Below are 17,445 nucleotides of genomic sequence, written 5' to 3'. Positions count from 1 at the left end.
GAAACTAGGATGATAACTTTGTGGAACTTAATATGGACCAGGACAGGGCTATCAACTTCAATGCCCACTTTTAACATCAGCACGTAACTGAAGTTGGTGAAGTAAAAGAGGGGAAAAGAGCTTCAGAAAATGTAAGTGTAATACGTTTTTTTTAAAAAATTTCCCACTCTCCTGTTACATGGTCCTCAAAGCAATTTTTTTATATATGCTGCATAATCCTCAAACTCTCTACTTACCTGTATGTATAGGGAGAGGTACAGCAAGTTTTAATTATGTTCCTAGGAATATGTATGTCTTGTAAGAAACTCGCAGTACTTTATTGTGGTATAATCAACCATAAATTGACAGACGGTTGTGACATTATGGATGGTCTGAGTGCAGAGGTGTAGAGATAAGCTAATCAGAGAAGTCATGAAATGTGGAGCTACACCCTGGTTTACGGGAGACAGGTCAAGGGCAAAACACAGCCACAAACCCAAATGTAAAAGACAAATAGTGATGTAGTGCTTCCTTCATCTAGAAATATCTAATAACACAAACACCAGGGAAAGGGATCACATGCAGAGAATCTTGTCTGCTACCTGTAATACTTATCAGGAGGCAACATGGGCTTTTATTCACATATTCATAAAATATTAGAAAAGGAACGGTTCCTGGCCATACTTGAGGTCGTTGACCTCTTGGATACCAACCTCCAACTCAGATTTAACACATGACTTCTGGAGTAAATTTGTTCCATGACTGAAATAAGTTTCTTCCTCAAGAAACTAAACGTTAATTCCTGTTTTTAAGAACTCTGTATCAATAATGTTCACCATTATTTCAAAATGATGCATCTCCCCTAAAAGAAAGGGGGGGGGGAACAGAAAATTGTATTCAGCTGTTTTTAAGCAACTCAAATTACTGAATAATATTCAAGGTGCAGCTGAGAGAAAAAGTTTGCTATTAAATTCACACAGAGCTAGAAATGATGGCTTTCTCCAATTGTGCTATCCTTTGCTGTTCATATACAACAAAATGAATGGCTTAAGAAAAGAATATACTTTCATGCAATGGGTAAAGATGCTAAGAACAATTTGTTTTGGAGTGTATAGCACAGTCTCATGCATGCTTGTTTGGAGGTAAGTTCTACTGCATTTGGGGAGGAGGGGGTCATTCATAGAACCACAGCACTGGAAGGACTTTGTGAGAACCAACTAGTCCAATCTTTGTAGGCTATCTGGCTAACTTAATTTCAACATTTCCTTAACTCCAAGAATGTGAGAATCCCCAAATGTGAATGTCCAAGCTCCGCTCAAAAACCTTAAATAAAGTGGAATCTCTGCCCTCCAGCCATTTGTTCTGTTGCAGAACTGCTTCTATTGTCAGAAGGTGTCAGCTGGTGCTCAACTTAAATCCACCTGATTTGAACATTCAGGCTTACAAAGAACAGGTCTTTGCCACCTTGTATGGGACAACTGTTACTCTTCTCTTCTTCAGGAAAATAGTCCTTCAGGAACAGTCTGTATACTGCAGAAAACAATATAGCTGTTTTCCATAAGCTTTGGTTCAGTTAAAATTATATTACTCATTAATAAGTATACAGGTAGTCCCCAATTTAAGAACGAGTTCCGTTCCCAAGGCCTGTCCTTAAATTGAATTTGTATGTAAGTGTTGTTGTATAATACTGTATAAGTAATATTGTATATTTAACTTGAATAGTTGTGCATTTAACTTGAATTTTGCTATAATAGGCTCTGTTCTTAACTATAAGTCATCTGTAATCTGGGTGTCCTTAACCTGGGGACTACCTAGAAATTAGGATAACAATTTCATTGCTACAGAGAACATATGTGTCTCCATTCATTACCTCCCCCTGTAGACAGGTCTGCGTCAGTTGACTTATCTGGAAAAAGTCATAGCATAACCCTTTCGAGAAGATGGGATAAGGGAAACTGTGCTTGGGGCCACCGTTGCAACTATTCCTATGCTTCCAAGATGGCACCATTTATTCAGAAGTTTCTTCAGGAAGTATTTTAAGTGCTCTTAATTCTAACCTATTCATGATATAACTCTAAGAAATCCAATTCCACTGTAACACTTCCACATACTAGCTCATTAGAAGACCCAGAATTCTGAAAGGTATATACCTAAATAATATTAGCTTGGAGAAGGGTGGATTACTATATGCATGACTTTAGTTCTTATTTTTTATAAATAAAATAAATCTTTATAAATTTTTATAAATTTATAATTTTTTAAATAAATTTTATAAATAAAATAAATCCAGTCTCCCACCTCCCCTTCTTGGGGAAGGTGGTTGAGAAAGTGGTGGCTTCGCAGCTCCAAAGGGTCCTGGAGGAAACGGATTATCTGGACCCTTATCAGTCAGGTTTCAGGCCCGGCTATGGAACGGAAACGGCATTGGTCACACTTATGGATGATCTCTGGCGGGAGCGGGATGGTGGTAGTGTGACCATCCTTGCTCTCCTTGATCTCTCAGCGGCGTTCGATACCGTCGACCACGGCATCCTACTGGGACAGCTCAGGGATATGGGGGTGGGCAGCAGAGTTTTGTGCTGGTTCACTTCCTTTCTCCAGGGGTGGTCCCAATCGGTGGTGATAGGGAGTGAGAGGTCCCATCCTCGGCCCCTCCTTTGTGGGGTGCCGCAGGGTTTGGTTCTCTCTCCGCTCCTTTTCAACATCTATATGAAGCCGCTGGGTGGGATCATCAGTCATCATGGGATGAGGTATCATCAGTATGCTGATGATACTCAACTATACATCTCCATCCCTGGTGAGGTAAGTGATGCCGTGTCCGCCCTCTCGTGGTGCCTGGAGGCTGTGAGGGTCTGGATGGGGAACAACAGGCTCCAGCTGAACCCTGGCAAGATGGAGTGGCTGTGGGTTAATGGCTCCTCTGTATCCGGGACATTGTCATCGTTGGTTCTGGATGGGGTAGCACTGCCCCAGACAGACCCAGTGCATAATTTGGGGGTCCTCCTGGACTCACGATTCCTGCTCAAAGAGCAGGTGGCAGCCGTGGCCAGGAGGACTTTTGCACAGCTTCGGGTTGTGCACGAGTTACGCCCTTTCCTGGATCGGGATGCCCTGCGAACAGTCACTCATGCCCTCGTTATCTCCCAGATAGACTACTGCAATGCGCTCTACATGGGGCTACCCTTGAAGAATATCCGGAAGCTTCAGCTGGTCCAGAATGCAGCTGCGCGAGCAATTGTTGGGGCCCGAAGAAGGACCCATATAACACCTCTGCTCCGTGAGCTGCATTGGGTACCGGTTTGCTTCCGGGTCCAATTCAAGATGCTGGTTATCACCTTTAAAGCCCTACATGGCATGGGGCCAGGTTACCTGAAGGACCGCCTCCCCCCCACGATCTCACAGAGAGGGCATGCTTCGGATCCCCGCGGTAAAAGAACTTCGATTAGCTGGGTCCAGGAGGCGGGCCTTCTCTGTTGTGGCCCCCGCCCTTTGGAACATCTTGCCCCCGGAGGTGAGACAGGCCCCCTCACTCCAGGCCTTTCGGAGGGATTTGAAGACCTGGCTCTGCCATCTGGCCTGGGGTGGGGAGGGAGAATATCAGAAATGGGGTTGGCTGGCCCCTTAGCGGCCTGGTGTGGCCCCTATTGGCCTCTTGGATTTTTTAGCTTTTTTATGTTTCTAATGTTTGGTTTTTATAACTTTTAATTGTATTTATGTTTTTAGTGTGTTGTAAGCCACCCAGAGTCCCCCGTTGTGGGGAGATGGGCGGGGACAAGTTAAATAAATAAATAAATAAATATATTATTTATTTATTTATTAAACCAATTTATATAGCCACCCATCTCACCACAGGTGACTCTGGGCGGCATACAACAAAGCTAAAAACAATAAACACATTAAAAATATAAAAAGCAAAATAAGCAAACAAAATAAAAAGCAAAATAAAACAGAGAGAATAAAAAGATGTTAAAAATAAGGGAGCCATCTCATTAATTCCCCCGTCCCCTGGGGTCCCCAGGCCTGCTGGCACAACCAAGTCTTAAGTTGACCTCTGGAAGCTCAACAATGACAAGGCCAACCTCACCTCAGGGGGGAGGTTTTTCCACAAATAGCAATGTTATACTTTGGATTGGTTCAACCTGAACTACAAACATTCACAGATGTCTTCACAGAGATGTTCCTATGAAATCCGCTATTCCTAAATCTATGATGGCTTGCCATAAACTAACAGAGTATACCTTCATTCTCCACATGGAACAAAATTATCACCACATTTACATGCTAGTTCACTAGTCAATGTCCTTAGATTTTTCAGAAACAGAGGGAGCTTCAAGGAAACTCCAATTTGCCTTATTCAGATGAGATCCCAAAGTGCGTAGCAGGAACAGTATGAATGGTATACTGTGTGTGCTTGTTACTAAGTGCAGTATAGGTAAAACAATAAATAAAAATATCAACTAATATCAACTATAAAACAGTAAAACGATCAATAACAAGACATTTCCTAATATCAACACAATCATAATCTTTTTTTAAAAAAAACAACCATATCAAATCATGACAACGGAAATTCTTTTGACTTCATAAAGGTCCTGTGAAAAGAAATATTTTAGGAACCTTTTTAAACTTCAAGAGATAGGTCACCAGGACTAATTCAAGGGGGAGATGATTCCAGAGAGCATCCCATCGTCTGTATTATCTTTCCTTCTCCGTAGGTGGAAAGATACCACTGAATGCCCTATTTTATTTCCATGGAGACTCTGTAGCCATTTCTAAAATGGGAGCACTTAGAAAAAGAAAAATATTGGTAAATAATATGTGGAAAACTTGGCTTTTATTCTTCTTATCTATACTAGACCTGGCAATATAAAAGAAAACAAGGAAAGGGAAATAACAGATATAGCACTCTGCCCTACTGATATAGGCCCGGCAAGATTTTGGATTTTCAGTCCCTCTGAGTTTTGGCTGTTGTCACCAAATGAGGTTGGATTTCAGTGCCTCAGAAATAAATCTAATAAATGATACAGCTTAAATTTTATTTATCTTTCAACTTACAATATGCAGCCAAATGTTTCCTGGCTGGTAGCAATTTTGTCAGGAACACATTTTTTTCAATTTTGATTGGCACTAAAGCTGAAATGTATAATATACATTATTGGGGCCAAAGGGAAGTTCAGAAGATAAAAGATATCGTGTGCCAACCTGCTGAATTTGTTTTCCCTTTCCTAGCTGTTCCCTGCTGCTGTTACACAATCTTCCATTTCAGCGCCAATCAGAATTGAAAAACAGGAGTCTGCCTCCAAAAATAATTCCCATTCAGGAAGTCACAGAGCAGCTTCATCGTATCAACCCTCATAGAGTTTAAAGGCAGAGCTACATAAGGATAGCATAAAACCAACTCTGAATGAAGGCCAATGCTTCATTGCTAATGTTGCCATGTGCTATTGGCAATCACATTTGGCGGCAATGTTGCAGAATGGTCCCTGCAGCCGGATGGTGAGAATAATGCTTCCTTTTCTCATTGCAAACGGGCAATGTTTTACCTCGAGTCACAAACTACCCCCCAATAACTTCTTGAACTCCCTTCATGCATTGCCTTCCTTTTTCTAATCAGTCCAACTTAAGGATAGTTTTGTATGCTGCCCAGAGTCCACTGGAGTTGGGTGGCCAATAAATATAAATACATACATACATACATACATATGTCCCTGGTTTTCTTCAGCTGTAGGACTTGGATTGAACTTTTTTCTGTTTTGTTACCAGTTTGGACTGAAAATGAGACCTGGTGTGGGGTAATGGTTACAGCAAGGGGCTGTCACCATGGCATCACAGCTTCTAGCCCACCCTCCAAGCTGACTGGGCGACCCTGGGCCGGTCCCTCTCTCTCTCTGCCCAACCTACCCCACAGGGTTGTTGTGGCAGGGAAAAGTGGGGGGAGGAAGAAGCACTCTGCATCTCATCTTGAGCACCTGAAGGAAAAGCAGGATAGACATCTTACCAATACACACCTCTCCCATAGATACAGCGGGAGGCAAACTGCCAGCCCCAGACCTCCGAATTAGATACACTGAGAAGAGGGCTGGGTTTCCTACTGGGGTGGCAATGGCAAGCAGACATTTCTGTGATCAGAAAAAGAGAGAGCCTGTCCCCTTAATAACCACAAGCTAAAAAAGCATTATATTCACATTTTACCACATCCTGAAACTCTTTTTCGGTAGAAGTCCATTTCCCTCTCTGATGTCGCATCTGAGGATACAGCCCCGTGCGGTGCTTGCTTGCAGAGGAGTGCTCTGGGCGTCAAAATACTGTCTCAGGAAGTCATGCTCTGTTTTATAAACCAGTTTATCCAGACAGGGCCTTGCCAGGCCAAAGGCCTGCCTAGCAGTTCCAGCTCTCAAGAAGCTGTTGAGGGCCCCTTCAGCTAATAGCATGGGGCCCTCAACAGGGTCAGGAAAAGACAGGCCAGCTGTTGCAAAATCCTGTCTGGCTGAGGGGCTGAAGCAGGCTGTTGCCCACCCCCGTTCTCCACGAGTCGTTTCCTCTTCAGGCTCAAAGACAGGGGGTCAGGCACATAAAAAGCAGGTGGATCTTCAATTGCACCGTCACAGCCTCCATCTTCACTTTTTTGACCATACCCTGAGGACAACCCCACCCCCTGACCACATGGTAGCACTTTCATTCAAAAATTGAAACTAACAGGCCCAGCGGTCTTTCAGAAGAGTGCTGGACTCGTGCTCATAAATCACCCAAAGGACAGGTCAGCAGCAGGCTGTCAGCCGTCCCTGGGGCAACTCGAAAGGAAATTGAAGCTTCTGCCCAGCTCTCACCCACAGTGGCCCGAGCTCACCCGGCCACACATCAAGGACTGGGACAAGAACTGGCGGTTGTTCTTCCTGCTGGCAGATGATCCTGGGTGGGAGGGAAAATAGCCTGGGGAATTTATCAGTCACTGCCCTTAAATTGTTCCACGTTTAAATGGTAAGGACAGTCGCCAGCCCCGCCACTGAGCTCGGCCACTGGGGCAGCACACTCCGTGCCCGGCATGCTTATCTGCTCATCCAAGGGCAGGAGGCTTGTATGTGAATGCAGCCGGAAACTTCCCGGAGAGGCCCTGCTGAGGGAACCTGCGTTATATTGATTGGGAAGGGAAGAAAAGTTTTCTGCAGGGCTTCTAGCGACAGAGACCACATATTACTTCCCGGATCAGGGATGGTCTGCTTCCCCTTGGTTTCTGGTTGACCCCAAGCTGAATGCTGACACAGCAGCCTTGTCGACTGTAGCACAAAAACAGGGGAGCATTTCAGAGTTGGGCACCTCACGGCATCTGGCAAATCCAGCAGCCACTGAGGAAGGCTTGCTAGGGCCTTGAGCGCTCCTTTGCCTTTCACATTTTTATTCTCTTTTTTGTCTTTTTTTAAAAAATTATTTTTTAGTATTTCAAATTTGCTAAACTTGTTTCCTCTCATTCAGTTATTCTTCCTTTCTCAACATGTATAAAAGCACATATATCCATACACAGATATATATACATACAAACATATACATGCGTGTGTATACACACACACCAAGTAATAACACGATGGAGCATTTAATATTAAGTAATTAAGCTTAAGACTGAAAGCCTTATTATAAAACAAATACTTGATGTATGTTCTACCTCTATATTCTCATTCATTTCCAATGTTATATTTAATTTTGAAGAAAAAGTTAAATAATTGTAATGCCTGTAACATTAATATCCGAAACTGTGATTAATATTGATAGAATATCCACTTACCTATAGTCATTACTCTAATGCATCTAAATAACAGAATATTAAGAATCTAAATAACAGAATATTAATATTAATATTAATATTAATATTAACCCTAAATAACAGAATATTAAGAATCTAAGTATTTACTGTATATAAATATCATTGTACTGAAATAATATGCTGTATTAAAACTGAAAAGATGGAGCAATGGATGGTCTGTATGGCTAGATTTGATAATATGTCAAAAGGCTGAGCTAATTCTGCATTAATACTTTAGAGATATAGCTTTAGTTTCTTCAAATGCCACTCATTTAATTACTGTTTTGTATATTCTTTTTTGATTATATTAACAACGTTATATGTTTGGTTTACTTCATGATATCTTCTAATTGTTATACTTTATCAATAAAATATTTAAATGTTAAAAAAAAAAGAAACTCCACTTAGGATACCCCAGATAAGCCATGAATTTATTAAGCTAGGGCCATTCCACTGTAAAGGCCACGAGAGGGCAGTGTGGTCATACAGAAAATCTGACTTCTTTGCTGCCCTCTAGGAGTCTTTGAAGAGGCAGTGTGGCATGGTTCAGGCACCAGGCTCAGGGAGACCATGAGTTCTAGTCCTTCCTTAGGCATGAAGCCAGCTGAATAATTTTGGGCCAGTCCTTCTCTCTCACCCCTAGGAAGCAGGCAGTAGGAAATCAATTCCAAATAGTGACTAGAAAACCTGTCCGAGGAAGTTGCCAGAAATGACTCAAAGGCACACACATATATATAAGTAGTGATGTGAATTGTGGCAAACCAGATCTGGTGGCCCTAACTAAGCTCCTTTGGTGCCACTTTTGTCATGCCAGATGGTCTATGGTTAGCTCAGTGGGACATAAGTTGAACAGATCTGATTTAAGGACAGAAAACTATTCCAGACAGAATGTGCACCCCCATCCATAGTACTGTGGTTTGTTTCCAGGCCCACACACTCTTCCTTTTGACTAAATCTCACTGCAGTGCACCAACTGGAAACCAACTCAGCTAAAGACCAATCAGCAGTCAGAAGACCTGGCTATAAAGACAGGAACCCAGTCAGTCCTTGCTCAGTTGCCTGTGGTCTGTGTAGCAGACTACCTTGCCTCTGCAAATGCCAGCCACAGTTGCCGGCAAAACGTCAGGAAATCTGTTGTCTAGACCACAATCACTAAACCCTGAAGCCCGACGCCACCCAAACAAATATTACCTTCATCTCATTTTAGAAATGATCAGTGAACAAATATATTAATCTGATAATTAAATATATACAAAGTAATTGCAATGCACACAAAGCTGAGCCTACAGCTGAACATCTTGCCTATTCAGAACATTCACCACTCTTACTATTTATTGAGATAGTCTCTGGACCATTTTTCAAAAGCACGCGTATCTACATTCTGATGAGGAATCCCTCTTGAGTACTGTAAAGTCAGAAATGTCATCTCTCCAATTATGAAATCAGAATGAAACTAGCTAGAATGTCATATTATGACACAAGGTTCCTGGAAACAACTTGAACTATTGATCAACCTCACTATCAACAGATGTTAATTAGCACAATGCAGTTCCCAAGTCTGTAGGTTTTAATGCTGATGGCCTCTTATTTCAAAATGGAAGGAGAGATAATTTCAGGCCTCTCTGACAGACTCATCCTTTAAGGCATGGTTTCCCAAACTGTGAGGTGTACCTCCCTTGGGGAGGTGCAGACAGAGTCCAGGGGAGGTGTGAAGAAACTTTTAATTGTAGATTGTTACAATAAATCCACCTTTCTCACAGTTTCATTGTATTGTTTTCATAGTTCATTTGTGTTTGTTTTGGTGTTTGGATTTTTAGGGGAGGTGTGTACATTAAGATTACACTGAAGGGAGGTGTGATGATAAAAAGTTTGGGAACCCCTGCTCTAAGGGTTCCCCAGGAAAAAATGGTTAGTATAGGTTATCACCGGTTAGGCTGAATCTTCTAACACTCAGTCTGACCAACTGGGAAGTCTGAGTGTTGCTTTGACTCAAAACAATGCTCCATCTCTGAGGTCCTGGATCTAGTCAGCAAACCAAAATTATCTAGGGAGTCAACCTACATTGCTAATGGCCCTTGATTTAATTTTAAAGTTGCACTCTGTTTTTTACCAGTTCTGCCTTTGTTTAAATGGGAGAAGAGAAGAGATGGGGGGGAATCATCTATTCAGGCTTTTCCTCTTTGGGTCACATCAAAACTAGGGGTTTATCACACCCATTTTACAAATGAATAATGACTTTATGTGCCTAGAGCATGTCTCACATATATCTTTTTGATGATCAGATTTGGGCTGAAAGTTACCGAAAGAAGGAGAAGGAGTGATGATTATATTAGACATCTCTCTTTCTCTACAGTTTTTCCACAAGTGTCCATAACAGTTAAAATAAAAACTATAATGGCTAAAACATAAACATCCTCTATGATGTATGAATTGATAAAAAAATTAATGATGTATGCAGCATATCTTTAATTATCATTAATAATTCTAGTCTTTAATAATAACTGAACATGGTAAATCTAACATCTGTTACTAGATTCTGAACCTCAACATCAAAATAAATAAATGTTAAATTAAAAAATGAGAATACTTTCAAAGAAGAAATAATGCTAGCAATAGGGTACAAAGCAGATTCAGGGGAAGGCAACCAAGCTGGCTGTTTAGGATGCTAGACTTGGTGAATATATATCATGGACTGTCCATACAACTATACATATTACATATATATATTAAAGTTATGAAAAGAGATGCAGGCTTTTTTTTTTTTTTAAGTCAACCAAGTGAGGGGGACTATAAGAAGCATATTCTGGCTGGTTTATCTTTGCTGTAAAACAGATTTGGCTGGGTTAATAAACTTCAAAATAGACATGAATTATGGGGAAAAAAATCAAATTCTTGTTTTAATCACCTTGGGAGCTCTGGTACATGGGTAAAATTTCTGCCCTGTTTCTGCTCACAGTGGTACTTCCATTCCTTTGAAGGTACAGCATAACCATTTCTTGTGATGGTATGAATGGGGAAGCCTACCTGCAAGAGAGTTAATTGCTCCTTTCAGTGCAACAGGAATTGGGACAGAGGAAACAGTAACTAGAGAAAGCTCTAATGCTGGGAAAGGTGGAAGGAAAGAGGAGACAACCAGCAGCAAGGTGGATAGACTCAGTTACAACAGTGATGGTGCACTGTTGGAAGACTTGAAGAACCAGGTTATGGACAGATTGTCATGGGGAAAAATCCATCTATGTGGTCACTAGGAATTGAAAATTACTTGATGGCACATAATCAAACAGTAACTACTGGGAGAAGGAGAACAATTTCTATTAGTTAGATTCCAAAGGAATCAGGTGTGTATGTGTAAATAAGTGCAAACTATGACAGTATGAATTCACAAAGTGTTGTGCACTTTAGGGCTACACAGCACTTCAGATTTGAAAACAAAAAGATGCTTTGGGGTATGCAGGGTGCAAACATATGGCCTACCTGCAACTCCTTAAAGCAGCTTTATCTTTTTCTGGAATTACATATGTGTATGTGCATGTACATGTGTGAACATAGGAAGTCTGTCTCAAGTTTAGGCTTTAGGAGAGTTTGAGGGCCACATTAATCATAATGAGCAGAAAAGTCCTTCCCCCCCACCTCCAACAACACCGCATGCCCCTTATGCTGTAAAAATCATATTTTTTAAATGAGTGAAATTGTACACCACGACTCCATGTGTGTTTTGCAATAGCCTTCATTCTCTGAAAGACCAGCATAGCCTGGCTGTCCCAGAAATTGCAAATAAGTTTCCTCAGAGCTCCGTGCGCAAAGGGACCAAACCACCAAACAGATGTTGCTTAAGTAAGAGCAGAAATTGCTGAAGCAGAAGCATGAAGTGGTGTTGCAAGAGTGAAAGGTCAGGGAGCAGCACTGAATCTGCAGAATGCAGTTCTTGAAAAGTCAACGTTTGTCACCAGTTCTACAAAAACAGAACTACATTCAAGTATATTTAAGTATACTTTCCTATTTAAGTATATTTAAGTATACTTTCCTATTTAAGCTGCACTTGATGTTATAATCAAGGTCAGACAAAAGGCACAAATTAGCATGAAATATTACTACATGGCATATAGTGCCTAAATTCAGTGCATATTCAATGTATCTCAAGGGGCTTGTACAGGTACATATTAACCCATGGAATCACCATGTAGGATATCGTTTTAGTTACACATCCACATATATGAGTGCCAAAAAGACTTTAAAGTAAAAATGTCAATAATATCACCCCCACAAAAGCATAAATCAGACATCTAACAGTGTCAATTTTTTTTTTCTACAAAATACAAAGTATTTTGGTATTTTTCTTTGTATTTTTTTTACATTTACAAAATATTTGTTCCTCTTTAAAAGGTTATTTGCTTTTTGAACCTGGTATCCTCCAGATGTGTTGGGATACTACTTCCATTGTCCACAGACAGCAAGCTTGCTAAGAACAATGGAGTTGCAGACTAGAACTACAGACATACAAGCTGGATTTCAAAGAGGCAGAGGAACTAGAGATCAAATTGCCAACATTCGCTGGATCATGGAGAAAGCACAAGAGTTCCAGAAAAACATCTACCTCTGCTTCACTGAGTATGCAAAAGCCTTTGATTGTGTGGATCACAACAAACTGTGGCAAATTCTTAAAGAGATGGGGGTACCAGACCACCTTACCTGTCTCCTGAGAAATCTGTATGCGGGCCAAGAAGCAACGGTTAGAACCGATCATGGAACAACCAATTGGTTCAAAATAGGGAAAGGAGTACGACAAGGCTGTATACTGTCACCCTCCTTATTTAATTTATATGCAGAGTACATCATGAGAAATGCCAGGCTGGAAGAAATACAAGCCAGAATTAAGACTGCAGGAAGAAATATCAACAACCTCAAATATGCAGGCGATACCACCCTAATGGCAGAAAGTGAAGAAGAACTAAAGAGCCTCTTGATGAGGGTGAAAGAGGAGAGTGCAAAAGCTGAAACTCAACATTAAAAAAACTAAGATCATGGCATCTGGACCCATCAATTCCTGGCAAACAGAAGGGGTAGAAATGGAAGCAGTGACAGACTTCATTTATTTGGGCTCCAAGATCACCGCAGACGGAGACTGAAGCCATGAAATTAAAAGACGCTTGCTCCTTGGGAGGAAAGCTATGGCAAACCTAGACAGCATATTAAAAAGCAGAGACATCACCTTGCTGACAAAGATCTGCATAATCAAAGCTATGGTTTTTCCAGTAGCAATGTATGGCTGTGAGAGCTGGACCATAAGGAAGGCTGAGCGCCAAAGAATTGATGCCTTTGAACTGTGGTGCTGGAGAAGACTCTTAGGAGTCCCTTGGACTGCCAGAAGATCAAACCAGTCAATCTTAAAGGAAATCAACCCTGACTGCTCATTGGAAGGATTGATACTGAAGCTCAAGCTCAGAAACTTTGGCCACCTAATGTGAAGAGAGGACTCTTTGGAAAAGACCCTGATTCTGGGAAAGATTGAAGGCAAAAGGACAAGGGGACGGCAGAGGATGAGATGGTTAGATAGCATCACTGAAGCAATGAACATGAAACTGAGCAAACTCCGGGAGGCAGTGAAGGATAGGAAGGCCTGGCGCAATATGGTTCATGGGGTGAGGAAGATTTGGACATGACTTAACAACTGAACAACAACAAACAAATATCTAAGGAATGGTGATTAATACTACAGTGCAAATCTTTCCAGACAGGTAACCATATTTTCTGCTACAGCACGGAACAGCAAAGAAGATGACTATATCTTACTGTACTACAGTTACCTTTTTTAAAAATTGTGAGTAATAAAGATGGTTACGTCCATGCTGATAAGGTCTTGTATTCATAAGACTACTGCCCTATTTAGGAATGTGATTCACCCACTTTGCAAAATATATTGTTCTAGATAACAGTAGCGTGCCATTCTGTGCTTCAGAAGACCTGCATCATTTTTGTGGAATGTCAAGGGAGAGAACTTTTTTAGCACAGGAGAGAGGGAGAGAAAGACTCAGCAAAGATGTGGCACTAGCAACATTTTCACTCTAAGCAATTGTATCCTCTTTAGACATATGTAATCATTGCTAAGACTAACTTCCATCCATTTCCCCACTGGTGGATCTAGCATTGCTCTATAACCTAACTGTTGAGTTCAGGTTAGCCTTTCTGTTCCCCTCTCCCTGAGATTACAATTCCATTCTTGGAGCCTCCAATGCTTCTTTGTATGGGTTTTATTTAAAATCTATCTGTCACTCCCATTCCCTTCCACATCTACCTCTGCTAGCAACATGCAACATGGCCACAGCTATTGAGAAAATATCCAGTTGCAAAATCAGCAAACTTGCTATCAATTTTACAGTTGATCCTTCCTCATATAGCTTCCCCTCATAAAAAAAACCCCAAAACCTCAGATTTTTTTCCCAAGCTACCAGACCAGTGCTTCTTAGCCTTGGCAACCTGAAGATGGCTGGGAAATTCTGGGAGTTGAAGTTCACACATCTTCAAGCTGCCAAGGTTGAGAAACACTATACCAGACAGTCAATGTATTGAAAAACATGAAGGTTGGGAGGGGGGGAATTTTGTTGCTCCCCAATTGATGGTAGCTCAGCTAGTGGGTCCTGATTGGCTTATAGCATTCTTTGTTTAAATGCATAAAGATGACTGCATATTTTTAAGTTGGCAGAGATCAGTAAATAGGGAAGATGAACTTGTGATAGGTTGGAAATATTGGTAGTGTGGAAGTGCTCCAAGTCTCTTTCCTTAACCTATGCATCATGCATTTGATGGCTAACTTAATGCTTTCTTGGGCTCATTAAACATTAAACCATTTAAAGGCTTAATAAGTGCCCTTTTTCCTGATTTGATGATATTGCTATACTCCTTGGCAAACTGATATCTGATTTGATATTTATTAATTGTTATTATTTTTGTTATTGCTTTATTTTTCTTTATTATTATTTAATTATTAATTGGTCTCAGATTAAAAAGTAAAAACATACTGCTTGCCACATTGAATAAAGACAGATGAACTTCAGTTCAGGCAGACCTCAGATATACAGCATTTACTTTTACTGTAGACTGAAATGTTAAATTAACCAAACGGAGCCTGATAGAGAAGACAATGAATTATAGAATTTAAAGCCTGTTTTGAATGTCAGAACTGGCTTGAACACATCAGGTTTCCACATAGGGTTACCAGACATCTAGGAAAAGGAGGACATGGCCTCCTTGTTGTTCTCATGTCCTCCATCTGGCAGGTATTGCCTTCCAAATCAAATACTGTCTGGTTTTTGAGTATCTTTTTCTCCACAGTGCTGCGCTTCCCTAAAAAGTCCTAATACAAATTAACAAGCTCAGCTCTGTGACCTTACAGGTAGTCCTTGTTTAATGACCACTCGTTCAGCAACCATTCGAACTTGTGACATTGCTGAATGAGTGATAGTTATGACTGATCCTCAAGTGCTGGCTGTCACAATGCCCTCATAGTCACATGATCCTGATCTGGGCCCTTGACAAGGACTACCTATAATTAGTACCCTCCAGCCAGCTAGCCTGAAGTTGACAAGACCTTAATCAGTTACACTCTGAAGGCTTTTGCCTCCTAATAGGATCTAACACATTCCTGCCATTGAAAAACTAGTCTTTTATATGTAGGCCTAGGTACTTTTTTTTTTTTTAGTTTTTCGCTGTAATTTTTGTTGCAGATGCCAAGAAAGTTAAAGTGTTATTGTGTCCTCCTTTCCAATTGTCTGTGTCCTCTGCCTGTTCAGTTATCTAGTAACCTTACTTCCAGATAAATAATACCATTCCTGTTCAAACGTTTTCTAATTTCAGCAGGGTAGTTAGTTCTAGAACATATAGGGAGTAAGAAATCCTTGCAGATTACTAGAGATGTACAAATACATTCTGATCTGCCCAACCTAAGGCCACTTGGTCTTGCTGATCAATCTGACACTAGCAGGTTTTCCATAGTATGCATGCGAGCTGCAACACATCTTCTACTTTCTCCCTCTTCCTGTTAAAGATTACAGTTTCCATCTTACTTTTAGTTTGCTGTGATTCAAGAGAGCTTCACCTGTGTATAGGTCTATGGGGAGTTACCTACATCTGATAGGAGCCTAGGGTTAATGATCACTAGCTCAGGTTTATTGGCTGGAACTCTTAAAACATAGGACTTTACAACACTTGAACGTAGGCACGCACCAGCTGTTGTACAAGATACTACTTTGCTACTTAGGCAAGGTAATGGAATACAAAAAGGAGGCATCTGAGTTATTTGTCATGAGAAAGGCATTACCTTCCAGCTGCAGGAGCAATTTCTGAATCCCCTGCCCCCCCCAACAAAAATAGCAACTAGCCTCCACAATATCTACACGTAGACACAAAGAAAGCAATTTGGATTGATTTTTCATATAATCTTAAAAATGTTACAGACGCCCATTCTATCCCTCTCTATATTTTTCCTTATCTGTAGACCATTCAGTAAATATACTACTTTAGCAGAATATTTATATGCTTTCTCAATTATATAAAGAAAAGTCAATTAATATTTTCACTAAACTGAAAGGGGTCAGGATTTAACTTCCCCATTACAAGGTTAGGCAAATTAACAATAGCAATGAAGGCTGTAAAATAAGCCCATGATTACATCATACCTCTTCAACTGGCTGAGCCAAAATTACAAAACCAATCCAAAGTTGTCTTGCTAATTCATGTTAAAAACCTTTCTTTCAGGAGCCATCATCATAACTACTAAGATTATGTTTTCTAAATTTTTTGTTTCTAAAGAAAGAGAAGAATTTCTGGCACAGGGAGAAAAAAATTTATGGATGTTATTTGGATTTTTAGAGAAAATTGATACACACTTGGGCAATCAATCTCATGTCTCTTTTGCAGGACTCTTCTAACTGCATCTCCTGGAGAAGTTAAAATAATTATGAATAACTACAATACAGACAAAAACATTATTAGTCTCTTCATATATCATGTCTTACCTTACATTTCCTATTAATTTGCAACATCTCGGCACATTCATCCATTTCAGAAATATATTTTAATATGATTTTAATATAAAATTTGACTGTTCACATTATCTATGATGTGATTATGAAAGAAAGGATCTGACCAGCTAGAAAAAGATGTGTGGTCGATAAAAAGAATATATTTGTCTCATAGACAGTGTGGTTACCAAACATACTAGTTTTGGAATACTGATGCTGTAATTTATTGATTACGTACAATTATTTTTAATAGTATCTAATATTTTGGTTTATAAATGAACAGAATGTCATTTTTCCTATTACTGTACTACAAATTCTGGTTATAGCTTCCAAAGGCTTTGGGTTTCTTTCTCCTTTCCAATGAATTAGTGAATCTTCCCCAAGCCTGTTTTGGTTTACATTCATAGTATCTCCATTTTCACTCTACTGCTTATTTCAAGTAACAAATAACTCATTCCAGCTGTAAGTTTGTACCTTACATAACTCCACAAAGAAAGTTGCCCTCTTAATAACTTCCTTCCTGACTAAATCTGCTGTCAGAGTTTCATACCAATAACAGAAGTACTCACGGAGTAGTCATCAATAGTACAGTAGTTTCACTAACGTTCATAAACCTTTCAAACCCTTCATCCAAGGGTTGCAGTTTTGGCCCCG

This window comes from Python bivittatus, unplaced genomic scaffold, assembly GCF_059951505.1.
Source record: "Python bivittatus isolate LINGU-HERP-01145 unplaced genomic scaffold, Pbiv_v1 ctg000480_np1212, whole genome shotgun sequence".
Lineage (NCBI taxonomy): Eukaryota > Metazoa > Chordata > Lepidosauria > Squamata > Pythonidae > Python > Python bivittatus.
This window is presented reverse-complemented; position numbering follows the sequence as displayed.